This window comes from Heterocephalus glaber, unplaced genomic scaffold, assembly GCF_053883595.1.
Source record: "Heterocephalus glaber isolate CG9 unplaced genomic scaffold, H.glaber_assembly_v1.0 deba00001550, whole genome shotgun sequence".
Classification (NCBI taxonomy): Eukaryota; Metazoa; Chordata; class Mammalia; order Rodentia; family Bathyergidae; genus Heterocephalus; species Heterocephalus glaber.
The window spans coordinates 3,170,708-3,191,725 of NW_028258343.1; the positions used below are offsets into that span (position 1 = coordinate 3,170,708).

Below are 21,018 nucleotides of genomic sequence, written 5' to 3' on the forward strand. Positions count from 1 at the left end.
TTTTCTTCAAAGTAAAGTGCTTATTCATAGTCATTTATTTGCATATCACATTTCTCTTCTGATTCATCTTTTTTCCTCAAGCAAGGAGAACATGATGTAATGTGTACATATACATGCATATATTTATTAACCAACAACTTCCATAAATTTCTGTTTAAAGGATCTTCCCAATAGGAAGCCCTGCCTCACTCCCTGATTAGATCAAATGTCTTGTTTTGTGCTTCTATAGAAACTTATTTTCCTCAATTTTGATATTTATACCTTAACTAGTCACTTGTTAGCGGCAATTTTCTTTGTTTGCTTCTCAAACACCGTCATTCATTTGTATGTTAGGAGTTGTTCTGCACCTCCAAGGAAGCAGGAAAATGAGGTCCCTTTCTTCTTTTAAGAGAGAGGGGGAAGGAGATAGATTATGTTAAAGTATAATGTGAGTGGCAGTTGGCTGGGATGATCTCTAGGTCCCATGAGCTTGGGTTTCTATATTAAAGAGGATTTGGGAAGACAAAGCAGAGGAAGTGTTTCTGTAATGTCCAACCAGCATTTTTTTTTTTTGCTAAAGTTCACTTGTTCTCTGGTTTTAGATATAATTGATATATTTTGGAACTGATTATAATGATTTAATTCATCTCTATGATATCAGCTTTTGTGCGATTGGGTTCTAAATGTGGACCAAGAAGTAAAAATGCTGCCAGAACATCACAATGATAAGAGGAGTATAATGTTATAATTAAGATAAACTAAATGACTTCACTTTATAAAATATATCCTATTTTAAACCTCAGATAACTTAAAAAAAACCATCATGGGAGCAAGCATGTCAGTGATAGTTGGTAAACTTGAACTTTGAGGAAAATCATGCAAATAGAAAGTCATTTAAAAATATCATGTACACAATAAAAAGTGCTTTTTGATCATACTAATTTACTGAGTACCTATTCTGTGGAAAATATTACACTAAGGTCTAAAGAAAGCAACACAGACATATGCAGTTTTATTTAAAATATTATAAAAACAGGCAATTTTTTGTTGAAATATTTATATAAAACATTAATTTTATAGCACTCAGAATTCCATTTGCCTATTTTATTTTTCCAAAGTTTAGAAGTAAATAGAAAATATATGAACCTCTATAATTCTAAGAGCCAGAACTATACAGAAACATGTACCCAGAGGAGGGATGCTCCCTCATCATCCCTACTACCCTGTTTCCATTCCACACCACTCCACTAGGTAACCAATTTTCTTAGTTGTCCCCCAAGTAGCAAACACCACCTCTCTTGGGTCTGTACTGTAAGAAGCTGAGCAAATAAGGCAGTAAGAGTGCATGCTGTCAAGGACAAGGCTTGCATCTTGGATGCATGACGCTCTCCAGATGTGCTGAGGATGAGTCTCAAGCTGACTGATGAAGAGACCATCAGAATGTACCTACCAGTATATAAGAAATCACCCCAGGTCTACTTGAAGGGTTACTGGAGAAAAGTTGGAAAAAGTGACATTTTTGTTTGCTAAAAAGAACATATGATTGCAAGAGCAAGGTCCTGAGTTTAATCTCCAGTACAAAAAAAAAAAAAAAAAAAAGAACATATGAGTGAGTAAATTCTGCATTAGCCATGGTAGAGAATTCAGAGTTAGAGCTGGCTCTTAACTGTTAGTATTCAGTATGTTTAAGACAAAGTGATCTCATGCTAAATTGAAGCAAAATGTGGAAATAATTTAGCTCTGAAATTAATTTAGCAGGTATAGTCAGGACCTCTCTTTTAGGAATAGTGATTTATGCAGCAGAAAAGTATTACTTTGAAAATAATTAAGATACTGTTAAGTGGAAAAAAAGCAAACTGCTAAAGAGTAAATTGAGTGTGCTATGTTTCATGTAAGAGGGGGGATGTAAAAAATATACACATATCTTCTTATTGGTGCAGAAGCATAGGAAGGATAAGGTAGAAATGAAAGTTTTTGGTTACCTTTGGGAGGTAGTGTGGAATAGGATCAAGGAGGGAGCAAAACTTTTCTGAGTATACCACAGTATGCACTCTGACTCTCAGAACCATGCTTAGGTTCTCTCCAAATACCTGAAACTCCACAAGTAATTAAATCAACTAGCATGGGGGGACTCAAGATGAAACACAAACAGTAAGAAATGGATTTAATTATTACAAATGGATACTATAACCACACTAAAAATGTGGACAGGGGCTGGGGATGTAGCTCAGTGGTGTCACTGCCTGCCTCGCAAGCACAAGGTCCAGAGTTTGATCCCCGGTACCACACACACACACAAAAAGTGGACAAACTTAGGTAACTTTGGTCAACAGTATTTTGATTGGATAATGTAAATTGAAAGACTAAAGAACTGTATTCACATGCTGTAATGTAGTTGGTAAATATTTTTCTCACAGGAGCATGATGGATTAGCAATTCTGAAACTACTTTGCACTAGAATTGAACAAATAAGTAAATCTCTTGTAGATAACAATATCTGGACTTCTCACTGTCGGAGAAAGATTCAAATAAAGAAAGAATAATGGACCTTGAACTGTTGGATCAAAGTCTGAAGGGTCAATAAGAATATTTATAATAAGAATACTTAGGGTCTTTAATATGCATATACATGGTGATGTATAACTGGATTAGAATATATGTTTATAAGTGCTGGCTCTGTCCACAGAGAGTGCCTAGAAATGACATCCCAGTAGCAATGAGCACGTCAAGCACCCAGATCTTGATTTCTAAACACCACTCTCTTAAGAGAAGGAATCAGAGCTTTGAGGGGGAAAGGATTAATTCCCGGCATGGGGCAGAGAAAACACAAGACGAGTTTGGAACATTTGTGGTGCTAGAACGTAATGAAATGCTCAGAAAAGGTGAGGCTTCTTACAAGGACATGGGAGCCACACTGAAGGAGCCAGCTGGTCAGAGGTGTAACGATTGGAGCAGCAAAACTAATAATGAAAGTATTCAGTTATAAGTGGGATAAAAATAAATGAGTGTATATTGATATACATAAATATATAAAGTAAAAGGGACAGCTCTTTTTGGAAGTAGAATTCCAATTAATACATGTAGGAGAGAGTGAAATAAAAAATCATTTGGCATATTAGTTGTTGCCATCAAAATCCATTGATGGACACTAACATTAAAAAGTAGGGTAGAAACAGAATTCTTGCATAATCATAAATTACCTCTCCACAAGATACTTGTCAATCGCAAAGTGAAAACCCTGACATCATAATTAGAAACCTTGATGATGACATCACAGAGTGATCAAGGCTAGTATCACCAGAAAGAAGGTCTATTGATATCCTAAGTCCTTTGAAATGCATGGAGAGAGACAACTTAATTCCTGTGGTATCGCTGCCAAAACGAAATTGCTTATGTAATTGTGAGGAAGCATCAGATGAAGCCAAATTAAGGGATAGTCTAAGGAGGAGGTGACCAGCACTTTCAAAAGTATGAAAGCAAAGAAAGGCTCAGAACTGCCACCAATTAGAGGAGAGGAAGGCCATACAACAACTCATTAGAATGCCAGATGTTGGACTCTAGAATAGAAAAAGTGGGAAATGGGTAGAGTTCAAGCAAAATCTCTAGTTTAGTGAGTAGGATTATACTAATATTAGTTTCTTGGTTCTTACAGTTATGTAAGATGTTGAAACTGGGGAAAATTGGCTGAAAGGTATGTGGGAATATTGTGCTATATCTGAAACTTTTCTGTAAGCCTTAAATAAGCTCAAAATAAAAAGTTTTTAAAAATTATGACAGTTTAATTAGTTCGTTAGAATCATGTGTGTGTGTGTGAAGTATGTCCTAGTGTAACTTCTCCGTGAAACGTAATACCCAATGTGGCTGTGTTTGTATTAAAGAAGAGACATTTTAACAAACACTCTTACTCTGTTCATTATGGTGCATCAGCTCGAACAAGCATTGCTTTTTGAAAGTAATATCCAGATTGTATTCTAAAGACTCAAAATTAAAGTTAGGTTCATTTGTTCACAGACATAATGAACTGCATTTTTCCCTCTAGGGATTTAGGTGGTGAGACCCCCCAAGCTGAGCAGAGTTAAACAGGACAGACAGCGAAAGGAGCAGTCTATCAGAGGAACTGCAAGTAGGAATCCCTGAGATAGGAAACAGTTTGGCTTGCTTAGGAACCAAAAAAAAAAGTAAGAACAGTTGGAATAAAGGAACCAAGGCTGGAGAGGGCCACACTGGATCTTGCAGGAGAATTGAGAATGATTCTAAGAGCAGTGAAAACCTTAAAGAATTTTAAGCAGGGACACAGGAGTGGAAAAATCAGTGTCTCCAACTCTTATTATGTCTGTTTATCTAATGCTGACTATACTTTATTTTTCCCGAGGAATAAGATATAGGAAAGGCCCACAGAACACATATGATAAGCCAAAAGAATATATTTCTGAGACTTCTGTCCCCTGAGAGCATAGAGAGTGGATGACAGAGTCTTTGTCCCACCTGCCTTGAGGGAGCAGCAGAGACATTCGGAATCCCCTTTAAAGTTTACCTGAAATGTAATACCAAAATCTTCCTAGAAAGTTGATGCCATGTTGAGCACTTCCCCTCATTGGGGGAAATTTTTAGCATTACACAACCTGATCCAATACTGACTTGTGTGACTCTGAGTTTTGTGCAGAGTTCAGAAAATCAATTAGAATATTCATCCATCTAAGAGTGGCAATGTCACACAACTCTTAGAAAGTCCACATTTCAGCAGGCATTGGAGATAACTTGTCAATAAGAAGCAGGTCTGGAGTCCAGGCAGCTATATCCAGTTTCTAACCTGGTTTTCTCAGCAGTCCTTGCAGTGCCCAGAGAGGACTAGAACATGCTAAGAGCTAAAAACTCACCTGGATCTGGGGGATCAAAAAAGAGTTTCTTTGGTTTGTTCGTTTGTTGCAAATTTTGCTCTTTCAGGAATGAACCCGGGGCCTTTACACAGAGCTGCATCCCTAGCCCTTTTTATTTTTATTTTGAGACACGGCTCACTAAGTCACCAAGTTGCCCAAGGCTGGGCTCAAACTTTTGATCCTCCTGGTTCAGGCTCCAGAGTGCTGGGATTACAGCTATGTGCCGCCTGCCCAGTTGCAATTTTTGCTTTAAAGTTAAGAATATGACTCCTTCTAATATCAGCCTCTGACTCAATTGCTGACCAGGTTTAATATCACTCTTTGATCTAAATGAAAAACAAGCGAATTCCTGTTAGTTGAAGGCTCAATATTTGCATAAGTCAGAAGTAGTCTCTTTCCATTCCTCTTGCCTGGAATTAAAAGGCAACGAAAATTTTTGAAAATTTAGGAGAAGAAAAACTGTTGTTGTGTATAACATCTATTATTCAAAACTCCCTTCCAGACCTTGTGGGCACATTTTCTCTGACCTTTATAACTGTATTGAGTGGAAACAACTTTTTTCCTTTACTACTAAGGACTCTGCCAAATTGCCTGGGCAACTTTCGTCCTGCACTCACTGCTGCTGTCAGGCTTGTGGAAAGCTTTGTAGTTGCTTTTAATATATATATTTTAAAGTCCCAGATATCCTGCCTTAAAAGTTTTTTTTTTAATATACCAAAAATACAGGAAAAATGGCTGAGTCATTCTCCTTTACTGATTCCAGTTGGTAAGTTTAAACTTTAACAAAAGAGGGAGGGGATCCTTCTGTTAACTTATATCATCAATCAGTTAACGGTATTGTTATTTCTGAAAAAATCAAAAAGCTCCTATCTGTGCGTGGACACAACTGCAAAGCTAGAAAGAAGAGGTGGGGCTGGAAGTGGAAGAGCTGGAAGAGGTGGGGGCGCCTTAGAAGCGCAGGCTCCTCTAGATCCCATTCCCTCCGGGCAGACCCTTTCTGGGAGGTGGGTTTGGTTGGGGAGGACCCTGGGTCTCCGAGTCAGACTGCACGGAGCCCGCGGCGGCGGCAGGAGCCTGGGACTCGCCGGCTAGGGCGCCCCGCGCGGTGACCGCCCCTCGTCTCAAGTTGCGAGCCGCGGGCACCAATCAGAGCGATCGCCACCAAATTCCTCCAGCCCAGCTGAGTCCTCGCCCGGAAAAGTGCGAAACTCGAGCCGCACGGGATTAGAAAGCAAAACCCACGGGATCAACACCCTGCGTCACCCACGTACCTGCGCGGCCAGACGGCGCCGCGGCCAGCAGCAGCAGAGGCCACAGCAGCAGAGGCAGGGCCGGGCGGCCTGGCGCGGGGGTCCCCGGGGCCCGCATGGGGTCGCCGCGTGGCCACATCCTGGGGCACCGCGCGCTCGTGGGTCCTCGCGGCGGCCGCGCGGCCAGGCTCCCCGAGACCCAGGGCGGTGAACCAGACCCTGGCGCGCACCACGCCTTCCCCAGAGGGTTGCAAACACCCGTCAGCGCCCCGCCCGTTTCTAGTCCCAGCGCCGGGGTTCGATCAGCCAACCGGGTCACCCCGCAGGGAAGCGTGCGCTCCAGGGAGGCGAGCGAGCAGCAAACACCTTGCAGAAGGACTCCGGCCTTAGGGCTTGTCTGGCCGTCGCTTAAAACCCCAGGTTTAATACCGGAAGAAGGACAATGAAGGGGACAGGCATTTCCAAGTGCTCTAAGCACCGGGTGCTCGAGGGGATCAGCCCGCACCACCTGCGGTTAGGAAGCAGCCCATTTCACCAAAAGGACTGGGAAACCCAAAGTCCAGCAATGCTTCTGAAGTTCCGAGGCCTGGGGGCGGCGGCCTGGCTCCAGATGCCAAGCTGTGCACACGGGAGAGAGGAAGAGCGAAGGAAGGGCAGAGTGCTGATACAGCACCAGACAGTCAGAGCTGGCCTGGCCGGCGGTCTGGTCTAGAGAGGTGGAAAGCCTGAAAACAGGTGAATGATTTACCTCGGATATGTTGTCTCGGTCCTCCATAATGCCTGTTTTCAAAAGCACAGATAAAAAGAAAGACCCTAAAGTTGGATCAACTACCCTTGATTTACCTTACCAAAAATAAAGTAAAAAGTATTTGGTAATTGAAACATTTTATTTTATTTTATTTTGGTGGGGAAGAAGTAACAGGAAGAACAATATTTTCTTCCTTTAATTGGCTATTTCTCCCCTTGCCAGGAAGACTTAGGAAGAGGAAGGAGTCCAGACCAGGTTGTCCCTTAGGGTGGGACTCCACAAACCACCTGTCCCGTCCGTCGGTCGGTCGGTCGGTCGGTCGAGGCGCCTGCAGCTCGCACACACAGGTGGAGGCCCCCGGAGGCACTGACAGCTGGAAGAGGCCGGCCCGGCTCCATGCTCTTAGTGTTCCTGCAGTGCTGCATCTACCCGGGCACGAGCAGCTCCAGGCGCCTTTGGCTCTTGTTTCTAGCTTCTTCCTGTGCTCCCGGAATCTGCCTCCCTCCATCTCCTGGGAAAAATCGCAGATCTCAGGGCCCGGAGTTGGAGTTTCTTGAGGCTCCTCTTTCTGTATATAATCCCAGTCCTCTTTGTTTCCTCCGCTTTGAGGGTGCCAGTTGCTCCCAGTAGTTACCTTCTGTTTCAATCCCAGTGTTCTTTATACTTTTTATCACTGCATGCTTGCAGTACATAATGATTACATTCATTGTGGGGAGTTGGCTCATGTACATTACGCAACTTAATTCTTTGTACGTCCCCTTCCCCTCCTCTCCTTGCCCCTCCCTTCATCTATTGATTCCTTACCCATTTGCCATTGATCTATCTTTTTTCTTTCTTAGTTCTCTAACATCTGATTAACCGGTTCCTTATAGTAAATTCTCCCTGTGAAAATAACTGGTGTGGTTTCTGTTTTTCCACATTACTGATTCAGTTGTGATTTCTGAACATTTGAGAAAGGGCTCTATGTTATTAGCATGTCATCAGTGTTATCTTGAGTTGCCCTTTTCTGTTTAATTACACATTGTATTAGTTTAGCTCCATCAACCTTTTTTTTTTTTTGATACCTAAACTTTAGGACTTGCATATGCATTTCTGTTCAGATGTGATTCATTCGTGGCCTGAAAGGGACTGAAACAGACATAGGCATATTCCTCCCTTACCTCCTAATCTTTCTTCACTTGAACAGTGACATGTCATTTCATAAAGTTCTTCCTCCAACCAGCAAGTGGGAATGAGTGTAGCAGCAGCGGGAGATGGAGGACCCTCCCCCCCATGAGTGGGCTGGCGCTTACTTGGGGTCAGTAGTTTTCTGCATGCCTCTCCTTCCCAGTCTTCTCTCTTCTTTAAGTTCCCCCTTTGCTCCTTGCCAGAGGACGATCCAAATTTCCCTTTGCTGTTAACTCCTCACTCTGTCCGTAGGAAAGACACAAGTGACCTGAGAATCTACTAGTTATTCGGATGATATTTCTCATGCATTGGTGTGAAGTTTTCATCAAAATTTCTCTTGTTGCCTGTGACACAGTCTCACCTTAGGGAGGCTCCTTAGTAACTTTAAATACTATCCTTCTGTTCATCTCTGTTAACTTTACTCTTTCATGGCAAAATAAACACCATGTCCTTGAAAGATTTTTAAAATGACTCAACACATTCAAATGTTTCCTTCTACTTAGCACTACTACCCCCCCCCCACCCCTTAACTACGATTTAGCTCATTGTGATCTGAATTTTGTGGTACGTGATGTACTATGGGTTTCTGGGCTTTCTGATCAAAAGGACATGAAATTAGTACCCCACACCTCCCACCTCCAAGTACCAATACCACAAACAAAAAATACACGTTCTTCCTACTCTAGTTTAATTTCTGAATGGTTTCTGGGAATGGGATATAGCAATAGTACAAAGTTACTGAATTCTTACTTGGAGGTAGACACATGCTAAGCATTTTACAATTCCTACCTCAATCAATCCTTACAACAGCTCTGTGGATTAGTCACACATCTTGAGTTTCAAGCTGAGGAGGTAGGCTTGGACATGGGCCTGGCTTACTGAGCAACAGAACTGGAACCTCAGCCCTGGTGAATCTAATTCCAAAGCCTGTGCTTTTAATGATTTCCTTGTATGCCTCTTACACTTAAGAAGATAAAGGAAATGCATCTGAGGGGGGGCTGTAAATACATAGCTATTAAAATGTATACTTACTAATTTATGAAAGTGCAGTGTTGCGATTTCTAAGTTGTAAACTACATTGCAAAGAGTATGCTCGTTCTGAACACTCAACTATAGTCAGGGGTGGGTTGAAATTGTACCAGTTGGATTAGGTTGTATTAATATGACTATTTCTAAAGTAACCTTGAAGAGTTGGTGGCAGTTCCAGGGAGAGAATTGGTCAGATAAAGTTTTCCGAAAAGGGTTGGGAGGTTGCAGATGCAGGGAAGGAGAGTCTTGGGTGATTTCTAAAATCCTTTTAGTTTACTTTGCCATTCTGTGTGCCAGATATTTGGGGGTAAGTACTAGCAATCTTCACATTATGCCATCTTTCAAATTCCAAGTTTTCTAATTTTAAAATCCTACAGAATATTTTCTCATCAAATCTTTTAAACTTTTTGGAGGAATAGTCTATATTTTTTACAAAGAATGTAAACCATGATACACATACAGAAAAATACACAAAATAGACATTATAGCCCAGTGAGTTATGACAAAGTATATGCATTGATAAGCAATAACCAAGTCCAAGAAGTACAGCAATGCTAGACCTGCAGAAGTCACCTGATTACCAATTAGCTTTTCTTCCCCAAATAATTCACTGTGTATCCATCATGTCTGGCTTGTTTCACGCAACATTATGCTTATAAAAGTTATCTGGGGCTGGGGATTTAGCTCAGTGGTGCCACTGCCTGCCTCGCAAGCCCAAGGTCCTGAGTTTCATCCTTGGTAAAAAAAAAAAAAGTTATCTGTGTTGTTGTTTTCAGTTGTGGTACATTGCTATAAAGTTCTCCATTGTTCAGTTTGTTCATTCTATTTTTGGTGATGTTAAGATTGTTTCCAGTTTGGGACTATTACTAATTGTGCTGCTTTGGACATTCTTATACGCTTGCATAGGTACATAAATTTCTGCTAGGTATACACCTAGGAATGTAACTGTGGGGTTATAGGCTAGACACAAATTCAACTCAAGTAATTAATGCCAAAACGGTTTTCCCAAGAAGTTGTACCGGTTCTACACTCCCATCCACTATGAATGACATTTCTTCTTCCACATTCTTATCAACCGTATTCTTGGTATTTTCAGGCTTCATCATTTTAGCTGGTTTAGATGGCCTAGAATGATTCCATTGTGGTTTTCATTGGCATTTTTCTGATGATTAATGACACTGAGACTTTTTAACAAACAATAGCCATTTGAATATACTCTTTTGTGATGGATCTGCTCAAATTTCTTGACTTTTTCCAATTAGGTTCCCTTTTAATTTATTTTTAATTTATTTGAAAGAAGGCTGAGTATTAGACCTTTAGCAATTACCTATGTTGCACATACCTTTCCCTGTGCCTTGTCTTTGTACGCTTATAATAGCATTTTTCAGGAAGACACTGAGTGACCCCGCTGCAGACAGGCAGCCACCTGGTTCCACACTACAAAGACGCAGAGGACACCAGACCACCAGACCAAGGTACTGAGTCCTGCTGTTCCCGGCCCAGAGGTAGGGGCTTCTGAGCCACCATCCCACTGCTCCTGGTCCAGAGGAAGGGGCTTTCCAGTCACCATCCCTCCTTCTGCACCCATCCCAGAGGACAGGGCTTTTGGACCACCTTCTGTCCCTCCACTCCTGGCCCAGGGGTAGGGGCTTCAGAGCCGCCATCCCACTGCTTCTGGTCCAGAGGAAGGAGCTTCCCGGCCACCATCCCTCCTACTGCTCCCAGCCCACAGGAAAGGGCTTTTGGGTCACCATCCCTACCGCTGCTCATGGCCACTGTCCCACCTTATCCAGCTCAGAGGAGGTAATCTGTGTAGGCACTAACAGCCCCCTGCCCCAGTCGAAATGAGAAAACACGTAAATAAGTCTCAAAACCAGACTTCCAGATCACCTACAGCAACCCCAAAGGGAAATGAGATGGAACACTCTGATACTCAACCACCTCGACCCACTGAACTGGCAACAAAAGGGGATCTGGAAAAAATGAAATCAGAAATAATTTCTCAGATAATAGAAGAAATTGTGCCCCTAGTGCAAGACATGATTAATAAATCTAGAGAGGAGCTGAGGAACATGATGGAATCCCAACATAAGAAACAAATGGAATCCATAAAACAGATGCAAATAGATTTCCAGGACATGAAAAACTCCATTGAAAGTCTACACACCAGAATGAGCCAATGTGAGGACAGAATTTCAAATATAGAAGATAAGATTGCAATTAGTGACCAGGAAAAGAAAAATTGCTTCAAAATTATAAGGGAACATGAGAAATCAATCCAGCAGCTGCTAGACAATGCAAAGAAGAATAACATAAGACTGATTGGGCTCAATGAAGAAACAGGAGAGAGTGGAGATGACATAAAAAAACTCTTCACAGAAATAATGGCAGAAAACTTCCCAAGCAGGGGAAAAGAACTTGACATACAGATAAGTGAGGCATATAGGACTCCAAATAGCCTTGATCAAAAACAATCTACACATAGGCATATAATTGTTAAGATTCCAGAAACTCAACAGAAGAACAAAGTTCTACAAGCAGTTAGAGAAAAGAAACAAATCCCATACAAAAGAAAGCCCATCAGAATCACAGCAGACTTCTCAACACAAACCATCAAGGCAAGAAGAGCTTGGAGTGACATATTCCAAACCCTAAAAGAAAACAGCCTCCAACCCAGATTGATGGACCCTGCAAAACTATCTTTCAAAATGAATGGAGAAATAAGATACTTTCATGACAAAGAGCACCTTAGGAACTTTGTGAATACCAAACCAGCACTCCAAAGAATTTTACACAATAGCCTAGGAACAGACATTGAGGATTACAACCCCAGGAAGCAAAGCAGAATGAACCCATCTGGCATGACAAGAAATTAAATGTAAAGGGGGAGAACCCAACAAAAAGAAAAAGTCATGGCAATGATAAGTCAATACGTTTCAGCTATAACCATAAATGTTAATGGTCTCAATTCACCAATCAAAAGAAATAGACTGGCAGAATGGGTCAAGAAGCAAAATCCAACAATATGTTGCCTACAAGAAACACACTTAATTCAAAAGGAAACTCATAGACTGAAAGTTAAAGGGTGGAAAACAATACTGCATGTGACAGGAACCCGAAAAAAAGCAGGAGTAGCTATCCTCTTTGCAGATCAAGTAGATTTCAAACCAACACTGATTAAGAGAGACAAAGAAGAACACTACATCCTTGTAAAGGGAAGAATCCAAGAGGAAGAGATGACAATCATAAATATCTATGCACCAAACACTAGTGCACCCAACTATATAAAACAAATACTAACGGACATGAAAAGTCATATATGCACTAATACAATTGTAGTGGGGAACCTCAACACCCCACTGTCACAAACAGATAGATCAACTAGATAAAAAATAAGTAATGAAATACTAGAACTCAATCGAACTCTTGAACAAATGAACTTAACAGATGTTTACAGAGTCTTCCACCCCACAAAATCAGAATACACATTCTTCTCAGCTGCACATGGGTCATTCTCCAAAATAGACCACATACTCACACATAGAACATGTTTAAGTAAGTGCAAAGGAACTGAAGTTATCCCCTCTACATTATCAGACCATAGTGCGATGAAATTGGAGATCCATAGCAAAAGAAACTCAAAAAATTTCATAAACACATGGAAATTGAATAACACACTTTTGAATAACCAATGAGTCACAGAGGAAATTAAAGAAGAAATCAGACAGTTCCTTCAATTAAATGACAATGACAACACAACATATGGGAATCTATGGGACACAATGAAAGCAGTCTTATGAGGGAAATTCATAGCAGTGAATACCCATATTAGGAAAACAGAATGGCCCCAATTAAACAACCTGATGCTGAACCTCAAGCTTCTAGAAAAAGAAGAGCAGGACAACCCCAAAGCTTATACAAGGGAGGAAATTATAAAGATCAGAGGAGAAATCAATGCAATGGAGACTAACAGAATGATACAAAAAATCAACGAAGCCAAGAGTTGGTTCTTCAAAAGAATCAACAAAATTGATAAACCTTTAGCCAACCTTGTCAGAAAAAGGAAAGAAAAGGCCCAAATCCATGCAATTAGGAATGAAAAGGGTGAAATTACAACAGACGCATCAGAAATCCAGAGGATCATCAATACCTACTTCAAGAACCTATACGCCAATAAGATGGACAACACAGAAGAAATGGACAGATTCCTAGATACATATGAATTACCAAAGTTGAATGAAGAAGACCTAAAAATTCTGAACAACTCAATATCAACCAATGAAATTGAAAATGTAGTTACAAACTTATCAGCTAAGAAAAGCCCGGGCCCTGATGGCTTCACTGCTGAATTCTACAAGACATTTAGAGAGGAACTGCTGCCACTACTGTTTAAACTCTTCAATTAAATTGAAAGGAAAGCAACACTCCCAAATTCATTCCTGGAAGCAAGCATCACCTTGATCCCCAAAGCAGAGAAAGACACAACTGAAAAAGAGAACTATAGGCCAATCTCACTAATGAACATAGATGCAAAAATCCTTAATAAGATACTGGCAAATAGAATGCAGAAGATCATCAAGAAGATCATACACCCTGATCAAGTGGGATTCATCCCAGGGATGCAGGGATGGTTCAATATGTGCAAATCAATCAATGTAATACACTATATCAATAGAGCCAAGGACAAGAAACCTATGATTATCTCCATAGATGTAGAAAAAGCATTTGACAAAATCCCACATGCATTTATGATAAAAACCCTACAAAAAATTGGAATAGATGGTCTCTACCTCAAATTGATAGAAGCCATCTACGAAAAACCAACAGCCAATATCATACTAAATGGTCAAAATCTGAAATCCTTCACACTCAAATCAGGAACAAGACAAGGATGTCCACTATCACCACTCTTGTTCAATATAGTTCTGGAAACATTAGCCATGGCAATTAGACAAGAGAAAGAAATAAAAGGAATAAAGATAGGAAATGAAGAAGTCAAATTGTCATTATTTGCAGATGACATGATACTCTATATAGAAGATCCCAAGAACTCCACCAAAAGTCTTCTAGACTTAATAACCAAATTCAGTCAAGTAGCTGGTTACAAGATCAACACACAAAAATCAATGGCTTTCCTCTGCACAAATGACAGACTCACTGAAAAAGAAATAGGGCAAATAATTCCTTTCACAATAGCATCCAAACAACTGAAATACCTAGGAATCAACCTAATGAAAGAAATCAAAGACCTCTTCTCTGAAAACTATGGCACTCTGAAAAGAGAGATTGAAGATGATATCAGAAAATGGACAGACATCCCCTGCTCCTGGGTAGGAAGGATTAATATAGTGAAAATGGCCATACTTCCAAAACTGCTATATAGATTTAATGCAATTCCAATTGAGATCCCAACAGCATACTTCATGGACCTTGAGAAAACAATCCAAAAATTCATTTGGAACAAGAAGAGACCCAGAATAGCAAAAGTAATTCTAGGTAACAGAGACATGGCAGGGGTATCACAATCCCCAACCTGCAACTATACTACAAAGCTACTGTGATAAAACCAGCATGGTACTAGCAAAGAAACAGACTTGAGGACCAGTGGAACAGATTAGAAGATGCAGAAACATCGCCAGACACACTCAGCCATCTCATCTTCAATAAAGGAGCCAAACACCCTCACTGGAGGAAAGATAGCCTCTTTAATAAATGGTGCTGGAAAAATTGGGCTTCAATTTGCCAAAGATTAAAACTAGACCTATGTCTCTCACCATGCACTAAACTAAAATCAAAATGGATTAAAGATCTAAATATTAAAATAGAAACTGTAAACCAGTTGGAACAGAGGTTAGGTAGAACCCTTGAAGACATCGGTGTAGGAAAAGATTTTATGAACAAAACCTCAGTTGCCCGTGAACTAGCACAAACAATCAACAAGTGGGATCTCTTCTTATTGAAAGGCTTCTGCACAGCAAGAGAAACCACCAGCAGTGTGAAGAGACAACCCACAATGTGGGAAAAAATCTTCACCTGCTCTTCCTCAGACAAAGGTCTACTATCTTGAATCTATAAAGAACTTAAAAAGATCAGACCTCCCAAATTTAAAGACCCAATCCAAAAATGGGCATCTGAAATGAACAGACATTTCTCAGACAAAGAAGTAGAAATAGGAAATAAATACATGAAAAAATGTCCAACATCACTGGTCATTCAAGAGATGCAAATGAAAACAACACGGAGATTCCACTTCACTCCAGAAAGAATGGCTGCTATCATGAAATCAACCAATAACAAATGCTGGTGGGGCTCTGGGGAAAGAGGAACCCTGCTCCACTGCTGGTGGGAGTGTAGACTGGTGCAACCACTGTGGAAATCAGTATGGAGATACCTCAAAGAACTAGGACTGGAAGTCCCATTTGACCCTGCTATTCCACTGCTGGGGATCTTCCCCAAAGAATTAAAAGAATCATACCACAGTGATATATGTGCACCCATGTTCATAGCAGCACAGTTTGTAATAGCTAAAACTTGGAAACAGCCCAAATGCCCATCAACTGGAGACTGGATAAAGAAAATGTGTTTTTTTTTTAAATAAAATGGAGTCCTACTCAGCCATAAAAAATGAGAAATTAGAGACATTTATAGCTAAGTGGATGCACATTGAGGCAATAGTCTTTAAGTGAAATAAATAGGACACACATGTAAAAATACCGAATAGTTTCTCTGGTGTGAGAAACTGAAAGTCTAAATAAGGACAAAATGGGGTAATGTGAAATAGGAAGAAAAGGGGCAAGAGGAAGGAAGTAGGAGGGCTAGGGGAAAGGATAGAAGGGAATGGGATTAATATGAGAAAATGGAAAAATAGGAACAAAATCTTTGTAAATAGGGAGGACTGGAGTGGCTGAAGGGAGGGCTGGGCAAGGGTGAAAAATAAGAACCAAGAGAGATTATGTAAACTTGCAAATTTCCAATGATGAATGTCATTATATTGTATACCTAAGATGTACCAATGTTTAGAATGAATAATCGATAATGTAAAATAGGAAGAAAAGGTCCAAAGGGGTAGGGGTAGTGGGAGGGGCAGAGGAAAGGAAAGAAGGGAAAGGAAAAATGATGAGAAATGGAAAAAATGGAAATAAAGTCTTTGTAAATAGGGAAGGGTAGAGGGTGTGAAGGGAGGGCTAGGAATGGGGAAAAAATAAGAATCAAGATGCATTATGTAAAGGTACAATTCCCAATGAGAAATGTAATTGTGTTGTATACCTACAATGTACGAATAAAAGAATTTAATAAAGAAAAAATAGTGTTTTTCAATAAAATAAATTCTTAAATGTAACACAATCCATTTACTTATCTAGTTATTTCCTTTAGAGTCATTATCTTTTGTGTCCTGTTTACAAATGGAAAAAAACACTTACTTTAAGGTCATAAACATATTTTCTCTGAGTTAGGATCTGGAAATTTTATTGTTTTATTTTTCATATTTCCAATTATGATATCTGCTATTAATTTATATATTTATTATATATATTCTTTTTTAAAAAGTTTTGGACATAACTTTATCTGCTATCAGCATATGAAAAGATGTGATAAATGGACAGAAGCAAGGCTTATTAACTTGGGCAAAAAGTAGGAATTTTTAGATCACTTTAAATTTAGACATTAACCAAATAGGACTATTTTTTTTTCTAACACTAAAAATAAGACTTTTTGCCACAAAAGCAAAACAGTGCATTAAACTGGTTCCCAGAATTGTTCAAATTACTTTTAAACATGTTTTAAGTTTCTGTGAATGTATTTGAGACTGATATCACACTGAGCTAAGTTCTTGGCCAATTAATTAATTAATTAATTAATTCACTTGAACCCCGGGCCTTTTCACTGAGCTATTTCCCAGGCCCTTTTGTTTTTAATTTTTATTTTGAGCAAGGTCTTGCTAAGTTTCCCAGGCTGTGCTCAGACTTGAGACCCTCCTGTCTCAGCCCCCTAGGCTGCTGGGATTACAGGCATGTGTCCCCATACCTAGATTGTACTATTTCTTTAAATGTCAAGCTTTCTTTGGTAACTCTATCGGAAATACTGAGTTCATTTTAGAACTTAATTTATATGTTAGGTAGGTTAAATTGATGGTCAAGATACCTTATTCTAAGCTCTAATGGCTACCATCTTCCCTTTAAAATGTGTAAGTCTCTTTCATTAAGTTGTCTTTCTCCAAGATTTACTGGAAAGGAGCTGTGGGTATGGCTCAGTGGTAGAGTGCATGTGAGGGCCTAGGTTTAATATCCCAGTACTGGAGGAAAAAAAGGGAGAAAAAGATATTTTGAGAACAAAGTTATGAATTAAACATCTATAAATTCCTCACTTCTGTTGTAACATAGCAGTTGGTCATTTAACTCATAGTGGTCTATCAACTGTGTAAGGCTCAGTTTCCCGTTCTCTTCAGATATAGCTGGCTGCAACTCATAAAGCAACAGCTGGCTCCAGCCTCTCCACTTCTTTATCAACAGCTGTAACTAAGACAGATCATTCTTCAATCTGTACATTTTGACTCATTTTAGCCTCCGGAAGAGGTCTTCCTTCTCCTTTACCTGCCTCACCAATTTTGCTTTTTCTTCCTTTAATCCTTGTTTAAAATTCTCATTCATGAAATCAATTTGGAGAACACTGTATGACCCAATATCAAGTGACCAAGATTTACTTGCACTGATATTCTTGAGAGTATTTTTAAAGCATGTGTGTTCCTCAGATTCACCACCTATGTGTTTAAAACTTTCTTGACGTACCAAAGAGTTTTCTTCTGTTGAAGATGCTGGTTTCTCTGAAAAGGCCTGATCATTTTTTTCATTCTCTGGTTTAAGGCATTTTACCACACTGCAACAGGAATTAAATGAAGATCTTATGTTCCTTAATCATTCTCTAAGTGATACATTTATCATTCTTTCCGTGTCTATTTCTATGGGGAGATGGTGGACCACATCAGCCTGTTCAATGCTAGATAAAATCACAACTGAATCTGAATTTCATTCCATCTTGCAGATAGAACGTTGGTTTACTTTCCTCAACAGACTCCCCAAGTCCAGCTCCTCTGACATCTCCTGGTCTCCCCCAGAATGCTTAGGAAGCGTGTGTGGTTCAGGTTTAATTTTTCTATGTGAGGTCCAGTTGACCTAACACTATTTATTTTAAAAGTATTCATTCACTATAGCTTTTCAGTTCCAGTTTTGCCACCTTCTCCTTTTGAGAGAGGAAAAGAAATCATGGCTCTTTAATGTAAGTACACACATTCTTTAAAGCCAATTAATTCAGGAAAGCAAAAGGGAAAGTACCTACTGTGAAATACAAACAATCAGGCTGTGGAGGAGATAATTTTTATTATGCTTTGAATGGAAATGGGGCTGCAAGCCTAACACCCTTTCAATTTGAGGAGGAAAGGAGTCTGTGGTGAAGGAGATATTCTATAGCATGTCAGTTTCCTTGCTCAGAAAGACAAACATCCCAGAACATGAAAATATGAAGGACTATTTCCTGGAACTCCCATTATACATACATGCTACTGGTCCATTTTGTTCAGTAGGCATTTGGATTTCTTACCACTGAGTTGTAAGAGTCCTTTATGTATTCTCCATATTCTCCATACAAATCCTTTATCATATAAGTGAGTTGCAAATATTTTTCCTAGTTCATAACTTGTCACTTCAATTTTGCAATGTCTACAAGAGCAAAAGTTTTACATTTTGATAAGGTCCAATTTTTGTTACTTAACAATAATATTTTATTGTCCCACCTTTTGCAGAGGGACCCTCAAAGACTTGAATCTGGACTGTCTGGATTCACCATGTGGATTCATCTGCCGGCCTGACATTAGCTAGGAGAAAAGCCCATAAAAATGGAAAAATGAGTTTATTCACAATTTGACCAAACTGAGAGGGTAGCTACTCCACCTGCACTCCAGTTATAGAAGGGGTAGAACAAAACCCGGGAATACATGTATGTGGGTTTGACCAGGCTTTGGCCCACCAGATGACCCAGGAATAGTTAAATTTCCATTAGTATCAGGCCCGGGATTTACAGTTTCCTCCCTTGGCATGAGGAAGCTGGAAAAATAGTTTATCTTAAAAAATAAAAAGTCCAAGATTTAAAAGATCCATTTTGATCTCTTGGTTACACATCTAAGAAATCTTTGTGTAGCTCACAGCTGAAAAATGTTTTTTTTCTTGAACACAATATAAGTTTTATAATTACATCTATAAAACATGGTGAACTAAATTATGCAAATGTAGGAAAGAAGCAGAGATTATTTTTTTTCATACATTTGTCTACTTGTTTCTGTACCATTGTTAGAAGACTTTCATCCTATGTTCATTTGCATTAGCCATTTTCTTGGCAAATCTATTGATGATATAGATAGGGGGTAATTTCTGCATTTTTATTCTTCTCATTGGTCTGTTTTTGTACCAATATCACATCTGTTTTTCAAAAGGGAATTTTCAGTTTTTACTTCTGTGCTTTGTATACAGAAGACTTCAAAGACTTTGCTGAGTTTCTATATATTCCGCAGAACACCAGTGCAATACCATGGTACATTTTTTAAATTAAGAATTTTTATTGGCACATTAATGATAAGTAGATTTTATTTAGATTTCTCTAGTTTTTACATTTCTGTTCCAGGATCCAATTCAGAATAGCACATTGCATTTGGTCATCATGCCTTCTCAGCCTCCTCTGGTCAGTGATAGTTTCTTAGTCTTTTTCTTTCCTTTTTTTTTTTTTTTTAAATGACCTTGACAGTTTTAAGGAGTATTGGCCAGGTATTCTGTAGAAGATTCCACCAGTACTGATTTTTTTGATACTTTTCTCATTTTTAGATTGGGGTTATAGGGCTTTTTTTTCTTTTGAAAAATGTCACAGAGGTGAAGTACTGTTTTTATCATATCACGTCAAGGATACATAATGCCCACATGATACCATTAACAATGGTAAGGTAAGCTTCACCACTTGATGTCTGATAAGGAGGCGCGTGTCAGGTTTCTGTAACCTTAATGTGCTATACTACCTTTTTCCATTGTCTATTTTGGAAGCTGATCACTAAGAATAACCCACCTTTGGGGAGGGATAGTAGTGGTGGCAGAAATGAAGCTCCATCTTTGGGGAACTATTTTCGTATAGTATTTAGAAATCTTCTGGAAGGAAGATTTGTCCTATCTCCCCACTTATTTATTGACTTATTCAGTTACTTATACTAATAAGGGCTCAAATATATTTATTGTATATTTTAGGTTATCACCCAGTGCTGCATTATTGATTGATTAATTTTGTCCTGCTTTTGTCATTGGATGCTCTTTTTGTTAACAGCAAAAATCTAGCAACTTTGGAATAGAAGAAAACTTTCTAGTTTCCCAGTAATGAAGACATTTAAAGGCTGTCATGGGTGTATAATTAATGGTGAAATACTACTGAAAGTGTCTCTTTCAGGTCAAGAGCAAAACAAGTATGTCTCCTGTCATTCTTTATGAATTCAATATAATGCTCTATATCCTGGCAATTATGATAAAGCTAAATAAACAAATAAGGTTATAAGAATGAGAAATGATAGCATTGTTATTCATATACACAGTGATTTTATGGATAGTTATTAATATGAGCATTTACAAGGTTTCTACACCTAAATTTAATATTGAAAAAGTAATTTCACATTTATATGCCAACAATAAATACTTAGACAATGAAATAAAAGTGCCATTTATAAGAGCGTGAAAGACACATAGAGCATGCAAGACCTTTATGGGAAAATATGTGAAAATCCATTCATTGAATGACCCTGAGAAGATCTTTTTAAAGGGAGAGACAAGGATTGTGCTTATGGATTGAGGATTTAATATCTCTTAAAATTAGGTCATAAATTCAATACAATTCCAATAAAATTTATAACAACTTGTGAAACTTGACAAAGCAATTACAAAATTTG

General features: G+C 39.1%; 1 pseudogene; it reads right to left on the reverse strand.

The window, feature by feature from the left end:
• Positions 1 to 17,392: 17,392 nt before the first annotated feature.
• On the reverse strand, positions 17,393 to 17,989 carry LOC101698749 (swi5-dependent recombination DNA repair protein 1 homolog pseudogene; annotated as a pseudogene).
• Between the last annotated feature and the right edge of the window lie 3,029 nt (positions 17,990 to 21,018).